The 14,003-nt window shown below is 42.8% G+C and overlaps 1 protein-coding gene and 1 long non-coding RNA gene across 8 annotated transcripts in view; one reads left to right on the top strand and one right to left on the bottom strand.

Moving 5' to 3' along the window:
* LOC137347268 (uncharacterized) overlaps positions 1-3,861 on the top strand; it is a 52,065-nt gene extending 48,204 nt beyond the window's left edge. For both annotated transcript variants that reach the window (XR_010968915.1, XR_010968914.1), the window contains exons 4-5: positions 2,728-2,898; positions 3,746-3,861. This is a non-coding gene — a long non-coding RNA (uncharacterized lncRNA). The remainder of the gene's footprint in view (positions 1-2,727; positions 2,899-3,745) is intronic.
* Positions 1-14,003, bottom strand: part of ptprub (protein tyrosine phosphatase receptor type Ub) — an 833,961-nt gene that overhangs the window by 616,648 nt on the left and 203,310 nt on the right. The window lies entirely within an intron of this gene.

Genomic DNA, 14,003 nt, shown 5'->3' with positions numbered 1-14,003 from the left:
GGACAAGTACACTAAGGTCCCTCTGACCCTCAGTACTTCCTGGGGTCCTACCATCCATTGTATACTCCCTTGCCTTGTTAGTCCTCCCAAAATGCATCACCTCACACTTCTCAGGATTAAATTTCATTTGCCACTGCTCCACCCACCTTACCAGCCCATCTATATCGTCCTGTAATCTAAGGCTTTCCTCCTCACATGCCTGCTGAAAGTAGAAATCTCTAGTCATGATGCTCCAAGCATCACGAATGTGGAGCACTCTTTTCCTGTCCACCATTTTCATATGTTCAAATGTTCCATCTGGGCCCTTGGATTGTTTCCAAGGAAACTCCTACCCAGGTTCTTTGATTATCTTCAGGTTGCAAAAATCAGTCCATGTAAACTCCAATACTACTAATTTCCCTTTCAGTTGCCCAGTGAAGGAGGCTAGCACTTTAATAATGCTGCAAGAGAATTTTTAGGCTTAGGAAAATCTGAACTTGGTTTCCCGAGAAAATCAAATGCAGTTAATCCCGTAAATGATTCGCGATGCTATTAATCAGTTTTATTTAACATGAACACTTTTTTTGTTTCATTCATTTACAAACAAATGAAATCATGACTGGATATTTACTGGATGTTTTTATTTTCAACAACTGTTTGTACAACTCCCTTGTTTCCACATAAGCTCATATTTCCTTCTGCTTCACAGTGTCTGCATTCCACATGCAGATTGAGGTGGCATGGTTACACCAAGTCCTTCGCAGACTGTGCTCGAAGGAATCTGTCCCAATTATGACACAGGGAAGCTCAAATCTATACAGTGCAATTGGGCAGGATGTGAAACAAGAGAGACTATTCCATTTTGCCAATTTTATTGAGAATGTCTTGCTGAGATAACAGCACGATTCTCATTCTACTCCCTGATCTACATATTGTACATAGCTCAGTGGGTAGCATACGGTTAGCAAGTACAATAGGTAATTTATGTTATGCCTGTATCTTAATGACCAACTTTCCCCACACAATTGTGTTCACTAAAACAGACTGCTAAAAATCACCAATTGAGATTCAAACAGAATAAATTTTCCCACATTTGAAGGTCAGAGCAGCCTGTAAAAAAAATGAGTTAGGTTTTTATCAAGATTTAAATGCTGCCAATTATTTAGAGCCATTAATCTATTACAGCACTGAAGCTTTCTTAATGATTCACTGCCAAGCTATGGATTGATTTTCACATGGTAAAATCAGGCTTAGACCAAAATTCTCCAAGTATTCTCACCTGTATTCTCTGCACACGCTCACAATACACATCCCATGCCGGACAATTCCTGCGCCTCCGTATCATTCTTTACCCTTACATTATTTTTCTCTGTACAATCTATCCCTTGTCTGTAAATTTCCATTAACTTTTCATATAGGAGCCACTAAATAACAATCAAGAGTGGGGAAACTAACTGAGTATTCCCCTCTCAGAGCCATGGGGAGGTTTATTGTTCCCCAAAGGAGATTAGCAAATTCAGTACAGACTAAGATTTAAAGCTGAAGACTTCTAACCTGTGTGGGTTAATCCTTATCGGAGAAATCATTAAATAATTAAGGAATTGCTGGTGTAGTAACAGAGAAATTATGTATATAATTATGTATTATTCCTATATTTGGTGTGTTCTCATGCTTATACCCACAAAAACAGAGGAGATAGGAAAGACGCTGGAGAAAAGCACAGGTTCAGGGCTGGGAGGGAGGCTGGTGGCAGAGGCAGTTAAATGAGTGATCTCTATCTTAGTGACAAAGTAGGCTGGGACACATCATGTGCAGAAAAGAAGCTGAACCTGGAGTAGTGAGCTGTTTTGGCAGAGGACAGCGAGTCCTGATAGCACTTAGGGGAGGTGGTGGCGTAGTGGTAATGTCGTTGGCCCTAGCTAATGCTCTGGGGACATAGGTTCGAATCCCACGGCAGATGGTGAAATTTGAATTCAATTAATAAAAAAACTCTGGAATTAAAAGCTAATCTAATGGTGACCATGGAACCATTGTTGATTGTTGTAAAAACCCAACTGGTTCACTAATGTCCTTTAGGGAAGGAAATCTGCCATCCTTACCTAGTCTGGCCTACAGGTGACTCCAGACTCACAGCAATGTGGTTGACTCTTAAATCCTTTCTGAAATGGCCTACCAAGCCTCTCAGTTCAAGGGCAATTAGGGATGGGCAACAAATGCTGGCCTAGACAGTGATGCCCACATCCTACAAACGAATAAAAGAAAACTCAATGTGGGGTTTAATCAAAAAGCTGCCTAAGTCTCAACCATAGAGCTAAAATATTAAGTTTAAACCTGGCAAGAAATTCAGTCTCAACAATGACAAATCCTCATCCAATAAAGCTTAATGAGGAAAATAAATATTCTTGACTAGCATCCTGCAGTTTTAACAACAATGATGCGTCTTTCCATCGTGCTCCTCATACAACAAATGATAGCAGCTCAGAACAATTTAAGATTAAGATATTTTGTTAGGCAAGGGTATTAAGGGAGCCAGGCCCAAGACAGATAGATGGAGTGAAGATACAGTTCAGCCATGATCTAACTGAACGGTGGAACAGGTTCGAGGGGCTGAATGGCCTACTATGCTCCTTGCAGGATAAAAGCAGAGCAGGAGAGAGATGGGGAACATATAGCATTTACTAAAGGATCTTAGGGATGTGGCACTGAAAACAGAAACCAATGACCTCTGTGCACCTGTTTATTTTACAGGACCACTTCTGGTCAACATGGGTTTATGAAAGGGAAAAGAAATCATGTTTGACAAAACCTGTTGGAGTTTTTTTTGAGGATGTTACTTGTAGCATATTTAAAAGGAGAAACAGTGGATGTGATGCATTTGGATTTTCAGAAGGCTTTTGAGAAGGTCCGACACAGGAGGAGGTTAGTAAACAAATTTCGATCATATGAAATTGGGGGTTATATACTAGTATGGATTGAGAATTGGTTAACAAACAGAAAACAGAGTAGGAATAAACCAGTCATTCTCAGAATGGCAGGCTGTTAGCAGTGGGAACTAGTGGTTTCAATGAGAGATGATCGCATTGAAACTTACAAAATTCTTACAGGGCATGACAGGGTGGATGTAGATAGGATGGTTCCCCTGGCTGGTGAGTCTAGAACCAAGGGACGTAGTCTCAGAATAAGGGGTAGGCCATTTAAGACTGAAATGAGGAAGAATTTCTTCACTCACAGGGTGGTGAATCTTTGAAATTCTCTATCCCAGAGAGCTGTGGAAACTCAATCATTGAGCATATTTAAGACAAAAATCGATAGATATCAGAATACTAACATTAAGGGATGTGGGGATAGCGCAGGAAAGTGGCGTTGAGGTAGATGATCAGCCATGATTGAATTGAAAGGCAGAGCAGGCTCGATGGGCTGAATGTCCTGTTACTGCTTCTATGTTCCTTGCAAAGACCTATTGAAAACTAGAGATCCACTTTTCCTATTTCAAGGAAATCTGGCTGCCTGCTTTTACTTTCAGGCAGTGGCATCTTGTGAACTTTAGAAAGAATTTTGGGCCTATACTGCTTTTGGAGGATGGTGGATGAACTAACTTGGGCCAAATGGCCTCCCTCATCCATATTTACCTTGCGGCCATATTGTTGATATTAACTACCCTTTTCAAATGTACACTTCCCATCAATTGTTACTCTTCTCATGTCTTATATTTCATGTTGGTCCCGAATCTGCAATTGGAATAATCTTCATTGGCGCTTCTCTTCAGGTCTGTGCACTCTTACATAATTTACTTCACAAGATGCGGTTATGAAAGAATGAAATCAATGACTTCAGGGTTTCTCCACAGGAGGTTTCAGCAGCAACACCTGCAGTCTGCTAGATCAGGGTGAGACTCTGAAAATTAAAACCTATTTGTTTGCTTTTCCCCTCTTCCTGGCAATCAAGAGAACAGATTGTAAATAATCAGACGTGATAATGGTATTACTGACAGTTGTATAGACTCGTGCTGTGCACGAGGTACCGTATAAATTCACCAGATGATTCTGGGTCTTAAAGAATTAAATTATGAGGACAGGCTGCATAAACTAGGTTTGTACTCCCTGGAGTACAGAAGATTGAGGGGTGATCTCACTGAGATGCTTATAACGATAAAAGGATTTGATGGTGTAGATACAGAAACTATTTCTGCTGATGGGGGAAACAAATCGAGAACAAGGTGGAATAACCTTAAAATTAGAGTCCATTGGTTCAGGCGTGAAATCAGGTTGCACTTCTTCACACAAAAGGGCGTATGTGTGTAGACTAGAGTCCTGACAGTGATCATTTTATATTTTTTAGATAAATACTGTGTATTTTATAATAATTAATCACTCGGGACCTTCCTGGTCTCTGCATCTCAGCTGCTCACTGGATAAACTTGCAGCAAGTATTTCAACCTGTAAAGCAGGAGTCTAGATAATGTATAATGATATTTTCTGAGCGTTCGGGCAATTGCTGTGTTTATTTTAAGCAATACAGATACTGGTACAGTGGTACGGTGTGGCACAACCTGTCTGGGCACAACTCCATGGATTTCTGTTTAACTCGTGACCAATCATGGACTTCGTGGCTCCAATTTCCATCTTTTTAAACACCTTTCAAGTTCAATTAATACAGTGTGTCCCCAACCCGGACATGGCTCGACCCACATCTGGCCCCAGGCCCAAAAGCCGGACCCAGGAGAGTAACCCGACCCTGACACATGTCGTCGGGTCCTGTTGGGTTCGGTAGCAGGCCTTTACCCAGAAGGACCCTACCCTGACCTTTCTTGCTTCAGTAAGAGTACAGACCCAGATTTTGCTAGGACTGATAAATGCCACTGTCTAAAAGTAAAAGCAGGGAGCCAGATTCCTTCAGAATGGAAACTGTGCATCTCTGGCTTCCAACAGGTCTTTGCTCGAGGCAACAGCCCTAAATAAAGTCAATAGGGTGCACGAAGGTCACTGGCCTCCATTCCATCGGATGGCCCAACTGAGAACCAGATAGACTAGCAATTGACCAGAAACCAAAGGTCCATAGTGCAGACAATACTGAGATTGAAGAGAATAAAGCAGATGATTAGGAAGGCATGAAAATAGTGATTAGATGAAGGCAGATGCGGGAGGTAAAAGGTGAAGATTGTAGGAGGAGGGAAAGAATAAGGGAGATGAGTTCCACAGTTTTGAGATCCAGGGAGATTCATTCTTCTTCACACAAAGGGTAGTGGAATCTAGAAATCTCTCCCCCAAAAAGCTGTTAAGGCTAGGCCAATTGAAAATTTCAAAAGAGAGATTGATATGTTTTTATAAAAGCAAAATACTGCAGATGCTGGAAATCTGAAATAAAAAAAAACAGAAAGTGCTGGAAAAACTCAGCAGGTCTGGCAGTATCTGTGGAGAAAGAAGCAGAGTTATCGTTTCACGTCAGTGACCCTTCTTCAGAACTGTTATGCATTGATATGTTTTTGTTAGACAAGGTTACCAAGGATTACGGAACGAAGCAGTGTTGATGGAATCAAGATATAGATCAGCCATGATCTAACTGAATAGTTGAACAGGCTCGAGGGGCTGAATGGCTGACTCCTGTTCCTGTGTTCCTAGAATAGGAGACAGTGCAATCACGTTTGGTGCCAATACAGAAAGAATATAGCTTGCAAGACAACAGACCTGCTGCTTACTGAGAAAGTAAGGGTCAGAGGAGCGCTAGTCATAAAGTAGAGGTTTACTCAGGGTCAGTGATGTGGAAAAGCACCTTATACAAGGAAGAGATTTAATCACATCACTAAATATTTCTGTTCTGTTATTTCTGGTTCCATTGAACACTCTGGCTGCTTTCATTTTGATTTAAGCTTTGATCTATTTTCTCGATGAGCTGATCTTTCTCCCACCACCATTACACAGTGGGAGAGATAGCAGGTGGATAAGAGTAATGATTTGCAGGGACTACATCAGCCTTCACACACAAAAGTTACCCAGCAGGGAGGAAGACTCATTTAGGACATTTGTTGAAACAAGATATCTTTAAAGCTTACACATAAACAAACGTGATGCAGCATGTGCAGCTCTTGTCCTCAGTTGGATCATCTGCTGAGCAGAGATGAACGAGCTAATACCCCCCAGGAACAGACAAGGGGGAAGAGCCAAAAGCCAGGGTCAACTCTAAACCACTTACTACCAATTAGACAGTAGCACTTAAACCTGAAATTAGTCTGTCTACCCCACTTAGCTGGTGACCAATTTTCAGCACAAGGAGAATGACATGGAGAAGCGAAATGAGTCATCTGCTACATTGATGCAAGTAGTTGTTGTTGGTGGGAAGAAAGAGATACTTTAAATAAAAGAGCAAGGTGAGTTATTCTCCACAGTTAAGAGTCTATTGTCACATCAACATGCATGGCATGGTAAGTTTGAGTTCCGTAAATACGGAATTAACGGTCTTACTAATTCTCTCCCAATCTATTGTAATGTAGGAAATCTACTGACTGCATTTTAAAAACATATTTCACTGGCTGTAAAGCACTTTGGGGTGCCCTGGGGTTGTGAAAAGTGCTGTTTAAATGAAAGACTTTCTTTCTCAAATATCCTGAAGCTGTTCGACTCCTCATACAAGAGCAAAATACTGCAGATACTGGAACTCTGAAATGAGAACAGAAAGTGCCAGAAATACTGAGAAGGTCTGGCAGCATCTGTGTAGAGAGAAACAGAGTTAATGCCTTAGTTCTAATGAAGAGTCACGGACCTGAGGCGTTAACTCTTTCTCTCTACACAGATGCTACCAGACCTGCTGAATATTTCTGCCACTTTCTGTTCAACTCCTTGTTGGGACAAATGGGGTGGGGGGGGGGGGGGGGGGTGGAGGCAGGAAAGTGGCGTTAAGGCTACAATCAGATCAGCCTTGACCATACTGAATGGCAGAGCAGGCTCAACAGGCCAAAATGGCCTACTTTTTTTTAATTCATTCATGGGATGTGTGCGTCGCTGGCTAAGCCAGCATTTATTGCCCATCCCCAATTGCTCTTGAGAAGGTGGTGGTGAGCCAGCACTCCTGCTCCTATATATGTTTTCACAAGTGTCAGCTATAATTAGCTGCAATGGTCATGTATGAGCTTTGCCAGAGAGTGTCTGAAGTAAGCATTATGGCAGAGTTGGACACTATCCTAACCAGATATTCATATGCACCTACTGCTAGCAAGGGTCACTGGTTTGCAGTACAGAGTTTCCAACTTTGGTTGAACATTTCCCTGAAGGTTTCGTCACCCACCTCCGACTGCCTGCACACTCCCAGCATTAATCATCCAACACTTCCAACATCATGGAACACCATCTTTCCAAGGCAATTGGAAAGTGAACACAGACTCATCTTTTACTTGATTAGTTCATTCTTAACTGCCTTTTTCCTAGCGCCACCATTTTTATGACTAAAACAAAACTGTTCAAACAAGAATGTACGCAAACAATTATTTTAATGCCTCCTTTTATTTCTCCCAGGTTACTCACAAAAGTGTCCTGGAGAACCCTGGAGGGTTGGCAACCATACAGCAGCCAGAAGCAGGAACTCTGAAGGATTTACCCTTCCTAACCCAGAGGCAGTGAAACCAATTATTGTTCGCCTGTTGGTGCCCAAGTTCACAGAATCACAGAATAATACAGTGCAGAAGAGGCCCTTCGGCCCATTGAGTCTGCACCGATGCATTAAAGACACCTGACCGGTCTACCTAATCCCATTTGCCAGCACTTGGCCCATAGTCTTGAATGTGCCAAGTGCTCATCCAGGTACTTTTTAAAGGATGTGAGGCAACCTGCCTCTACCACCCTCCCAGGCAGGGCATTCCAAACCGTCACCACCCTCTGGGTAAAAAAGTTCTTCCTCAAATCCCCCTTAAACCTCCCGCCCCTCACCTTAAACTTGTGACCCCTCGTAACTGACCCTTCAACTAAGGGGAACAGCTGCTCCCTATCCACCCTGTCCATGCCCCTCATCATCTTGTACACCTCGATCAGGTCACCCTTCAGTCTTCTCTGCTCCAGTGAAAACAACCCAAGCCCATCCAACCTCTCTTCATAGCTTAAATGTTCCATCCCAGGCAACATCTTGGTGAATCGCCTCTGCACCCCCTCCAATGCAATCACATCCTTCCTGTAATGTGGCGACCAGAATTGCACACAGTACTCCAGCTGTGGCCTTACCAAAGTTCTATACAACTCCAACATGACCTCCCTGCTTTTGTAATCTATGCCTCGATTGATAAAGGCAAGTGTCCCATATGCCTTTTTCACCCCACTATTAACCTGCCCTTCTGCCTTCAGAGATCTATGGACAAACACAGCAAGGTCCCTTTGTTCCTCGGAACTTCCAGTGTCAGGCCATTCATTGAATACTTCCGTATCACATTACTCCTTCCAAAGTGCATCACCTCACAATTTTCAAGGTTAAATTCCATCTGCCACTTTTCTGCCCATTTGACCATCCCGTCTATATCTTCCTGTAACCCAAGACATTCAACCTCACTGTTAACCACTTGGCCAATCTTTGTGTCATCCGCGAACTTACTGACCCTAAGCTTGTTGATCCTAGTTGACCTAAGCAAACTCAATATAGACCAGGGATTGAACCTTGGACATTCATAGTCTGTAAAACTCATTGCAGAAACTCACTGAACCAGAGAAGCATGTGCTTGTGCTTTTAAACCATTTGTCAAACAAAAAAAAGTGTCTGGAATTGTAACTTTTTCATGCTTTTTGTAGTAATACCCTTAAGGAAGTCAAGAATAAAGACAATGTACTGGAATAGTGAAGAGAACAATGTAAACTCCTTTGGGATCCCAATGCAAATGTGGTGAATAATTTATCTGCTTGCAGGACAATAGTTAAGATAATCAACTACTCACTCCTTTCATTGAAATACTTCGTAAAAAAAAAAAATTTCTCGCCCTTTTTTTTTCTTTTGGGCCTCCTTATCTCGAGAGACAATGGATACGCGCCTGGAGGTGGTCAGTGGTTTGTGAAGCAGCTCCTGGAGTGGCTATAAAGGCCAATTCTAGAGTGACAGGCTCTTCCACAGGTGCTGCAGAGAAATTGGTTTTTCGGGGCTGTTGCACAGTTGGCTCTCTCCTTGCGCCTCTGTCTTTTTTCCTGCCAACTACTAAGTCTCTTCGACTCGCCACATTTTAGCCCTGTCTTTATGGCTGCCCGCCAGCTCTGGCGAACGCTGGCAACTGACTCCCACGACTTGTGATCAATGTCACAGGATTTCATGTCGCGTTTGCAGACGTCTTTAAAGCGGAGACATGGACGGCCGGTGGGTCTGATACCAGTGGCGAGCTTGCTGTACAATGTGTCTTTGGGGATCCTGCCATCTTCCATGCAGCTCACATGGCCAAGCCATCTCAAGCGCCGCTGACTCGGTAGTGTGTACAAGCTGGGGATGTTGGCCGCCTCGAGGACTTCTGTGTTGGAGATATGGTCCTGCCACCTGATGCCAAGTATTCTCCGGAGGCAGCGAAGATGGAATGAATTGAGACGTCGCTCTTGGCTGACATATGTTGTCCAGGCCTCGCTGCCATAGAGCAAGGTACTGAGGACACAGGCCTGATACACTCGGACTTTTGTGTTCCGTGTCAGTGCGCCATTTTCCCACACTCTCTTGGCCAGTCTGGACATAGCAGTGGAAGCCTTACCCATGCGCTTGTTGATTTCTGCATTTAGAGACAGATTACTGGTGATAGTTGAGCCTAGGTAGGTGAACTCTTGAACCACTTCCAGAGCATGGTCGCCAATATTGATGGATGGAGCATTTCTGACGTCCTGCCCCATGATGTTCGTTTTCAGAGGCTGATGGTTAGGCCAAATTCATTGCAGGCAGCCGCAAACCTGTCGATGAGACGCCCTTAAGCATGCTAATTTATTTCCTAAAACTTGATATGCTTGTGTGATGAAGTAGAGTGGGAACAGGCTCATGTGAAGCATAAATACCAGCATTAGTTGAGCTCAATGGTGTGTTCCTACGCTGTTAGTTCTACATCAATTGACAGAACATAAGAATTTTTAAAAATAGGTAAAAACCACCTGATCAATGAGTTTCGCCCTGTTCAATGGAATTCAACCCACCCATCCTCCCTATCAACATATCCCTCACTCACTTCTCTCCAGAAACACATCTATTTATTTATCTAAGCAACAAAAAAGACCAAAAGTATGAACAAAATATCTCATTGGAGAAATGGCAGGCCCCTCGCTTGTACTGCAACAATCATTGGTTGGGCAACCTCCACCTTTTCTGAAAAGCCTTTTCCTCGAGTGACTCAAGAATAGCAACAGAAGTAGTATCAGAACAGTTCCCCTGAATGGTATCTGTCTCCCCCTTCTCCTTATGAACTCATTCCACCAACCCTAATGAACAAGGCATAGACCTGCTCCCTGACTGCTGCAAGGGAGATTGGCCACTAGGAGGACTGGGCAGCTGGGTGGGATGACTCCCCTGATCTGTAACTCCCCACAGCAGCAGGTCAGAGATGAATCATTGAGTTACGTGTTGGATGTGGAGTGTAAGGTGAAGTCCAATTCCTCTGTTTCCTTCCCACACCATCCCAGGAACCCAACTTTTAAAGATCAAATTGGTGCTGGAGAGATTTGAAAAGATTGTGGGGATCATTTTCAACTGACCAGCAAAGCATGAAACCACTGCTGTGGGTTTGGGCTCAGGATATGCAATGTTGCCAATTTTCCTTTCTGTTGATTTCAATGGGGATTTAAAAAAAATAATAATTTGGATGGTTTCTCGAATGGGCTCCCAACCCACAATGCCATTTCACTCTCTAGCAAATTACCACCTCCCCATCCCAGTCTGGTGGAGCTTTGTGCTGATTCCTACAGCTAACGGAAGGCCACCAAATTTTTCAGACCTAATTAATCTGTGCCGCAAAGTTTTGAAAAACAAAATAATTGGAAGCTGTTGCGTTTTTGCAACAATGCTAATTGAGAATTCCAGTTAAGCCAATTATTTTCCAAGACCAATACATATTGTTGAGATAGCAATCAAAAAACATTCATTTTCTCCCATGCCAGCCTGTTCCCTGACCGAAACAAGTCAATAGAAGATATAGATCATTTATTAAACACAGGCTGCTGGCACTGGGCAATGAATGGGCTCGTGTGTGCTTCTCCACCTCTTCCTTTTTGCCAGACACAATACAGTGGACCCACTTGCCACCAGTCAATCTTTCCAGTCTCATCCAACCTACAAGTTTTTAAAACCCTAAGACTGGCAGCATTTAATCACTTGTTTGTGATTCCCTTCATTCTTCCAAACTCTGGCAGTGTCCTGCACAATGGACTTCTATATTTCCCCAAAGGCTCCCAAATAGGGTGCTGTAATAAGCATCTACCATCAACATGAAGCACTGCACTTCTTCCTCTTTAAACGCCATCTAACAAAGGTCTTGCAGAGACCTTAATCATTCAACAAAGACATATGTCTGAAACCAATCTCTTGTAGACCTGCTACCTAGACTCACCCTGACATTCAAGGTCATTTAGGAAAAAGAAGTTTCTTAGTGTGAAGGGATTTGGCTGGGCTTTAAAAACCACCAAATGAAAACTGCTAACTAGTTCCAATTAAATGCCTCAGTCAATTTGGCCCATGGATGACTGCTCAAGCTTTTTTTGATGATCTCATTCAATGGGACCTGCTGGTTCAAAGCTAATTAGATTACTTAAACACAGCCACCGCCATCTGCACCAAGGGATCTGCAGGATTTTAATTTATACAAATATACTGTGCATCAATAAACGTACACATTGGAGGGGTTTACAAGAATAAAGTGACATTATTTTAAAAGGAATGTAGGATTTCTTTTTATATGCTTGCTTACAGCTTTTCATATTTTTGATTTCTTTGAAGCACTTTTATGTCCTCTTTTGCTGATGATGCTGACTCTTACTGGGTAATTTCTTCCAGCCCGACAACCCTCAGATAGTTGCACTCCACTATTTCTGGGCATTTATGCATCCCCAATTTGAATCGCTTCACCATTGGCAGTTGTGCTTTCAGCTGCTTAGGTCCAAAGCTCTGGAATTCCCTCCATAAACTTCTCAACCTCTCTATCTCTCTCTCTCCTCCCTTAAAATGCTCGTTAAAGCCTACTTCTTTGAACAAGCTTTTGGTCATCTGTCCCAATATCAGCTTATGTGGCTCAGTATCAAATTTTGTTTGATAACGCTCCTGTGAATCACCTTGGGATGTTTGCTACATTCATTTTAAGGTTATGGCCCCTTGTTTTGGACTCCCTCACATGAGGAAATAATTTCTGTCACCCTATCAAATGCTTTAATCATCTTAAACACCTCAATCAAATTACCCCTTAGATGAGAGAGAACAAACATTGAATTCTGCCTCATTGACTATTTCACATTGATCTTCATTGTTCTGTAGACTAGCAAAAACGGGCCTGCAAGTTATCAGTGTGTTTCATGGTCATTTCTGCTAGGACTCCATTGAGAATGGAATGCCTATTGAAAGAGAATAGGATACCTAGCATTGTATAACGGCCCATCTGTTATCAGGTCCAGGTGAATATTACATATTTAAAAAGGAGCCAAGTACAAGTCTTCTTCAACATCACAGACTTCTTTAACTGCTCCACTTCTTTAATGCTTCTGTTGCATGCAAAGACATTCAGAATGACTGTCAAGAGGAGAGAGTTAATCGATCGACTGCTCAGGAAGATGAGATAAAGGGTTACATTATCAGTTCAAATTCGTCAGATAAGCCACTTGGGCAGTATACTGGAACTTGGGAGTTGTCAAAAGACTGTGTTGAGTCACTGGTGGCCTGAAATTACTTCTAATCAGAAAGAAAATCTATTAGAATATTCAGCATCTTAGGGAACATCACAAAGGCAATTTTTCTTGAAATACCCAGTGCCCAGCATAGATTTTGTAGTTTGAGTACTTTTTCCACTGCTAATTAATGCCTGAAAATCTATGGGACACAACTGGAGTACTTTTTTCTCTCTCTCTCTCCAATCTGCTACTCCCTTTTCTGAAGGCAGAAATCTTCCTGTTTGGGAAACTCTTCGAAAGGTTTCAAATTAATGCAAAAGGTTTTTTAATGCCCCTTTTCTTTTTCCCTGTTCACAGGAGAGTCCAGGAGGTTAATCTTTAACTCCTGGAGAATCCAGGACAAGCCTGGAGGGTTGGCAACCCAACTGCCACAGCCGAGATCACCTAACTCCACACAGACCAGAAACTTTCCCACCATACAATGCATTAAGCCATCCCAGTGTTTTGTTTTGTTGGAGAATCTCTAATATACCAATGAAGGGTGAATTAAAAAAAAAGATACAGCACTGAAACAGGCCCTTCGGCCCACCGAGTCTGTGTCGACCAACAACCACCCATTTATACTAACCCTACAGTAATCTCATATTCCCTACCTACACTAGGGGCAATTTACAATGGCCAATTTACCTATCACCTGCAAGTCTTTGGCTGTGGGAGGAAACCGGAGCACCCAGCGAAACCACGCGGTCACAGGGAGAACTTGCAAACTCCACACAGGCAGTACCCAGAATCGAACCCGGGTCCCTGGAGCTGTGAGGCTGCGGTGCTAACCACTGCGCCACTGTGTTGTAGTAGTAGTAACAACAGCAGCAACATGCATCCATACAGCGCCTTTAACATTGTAAAACACCCCAAGGCGCTTCACAGGAGCATTAAACAAAATTTGATAACAAGCCACAAAAGGAGCCATCAGGGCAGATGAGGAAAAGTTTGCACAAGAGGTCTGTTTTAAAAAAGGTGAGAGGTGGAGAGATGGAGAGATGGAGAGGTTTAGGGAGGGAATTCCAGAGCTTTGGGATCAGGCAGCTGAAAGTACGGCCACCAATGGTGCAGCGATTAAAATAGTGTTGCAAGAGTTCAGAATTGAAGCACCACAGAGAGCTGGGAGGATTGTAAGGCTGGAGGAGGTTATAGAGATACAGAAAGGCAAGACTATGGAGGGATCTG

Source organism: Heterodontus francisci, chromosome 31, assembly GCF_036365525.1.
Source record: "Heterodontus francisci isolate sHetFra1 chromosome 31, sHetFra1.hap1, whole genome shotgun sequence".
Taxonomy (NCBI): Eukaryota; Metazoa; Chordata; class Chondrichthyes; order Heterodontiformes; family Heterodontidae; genus Heterodontus; species Heterodontus francisci.
This window is presented reverse-complemented; position numbering and strand designations above follow the sequence as displayed.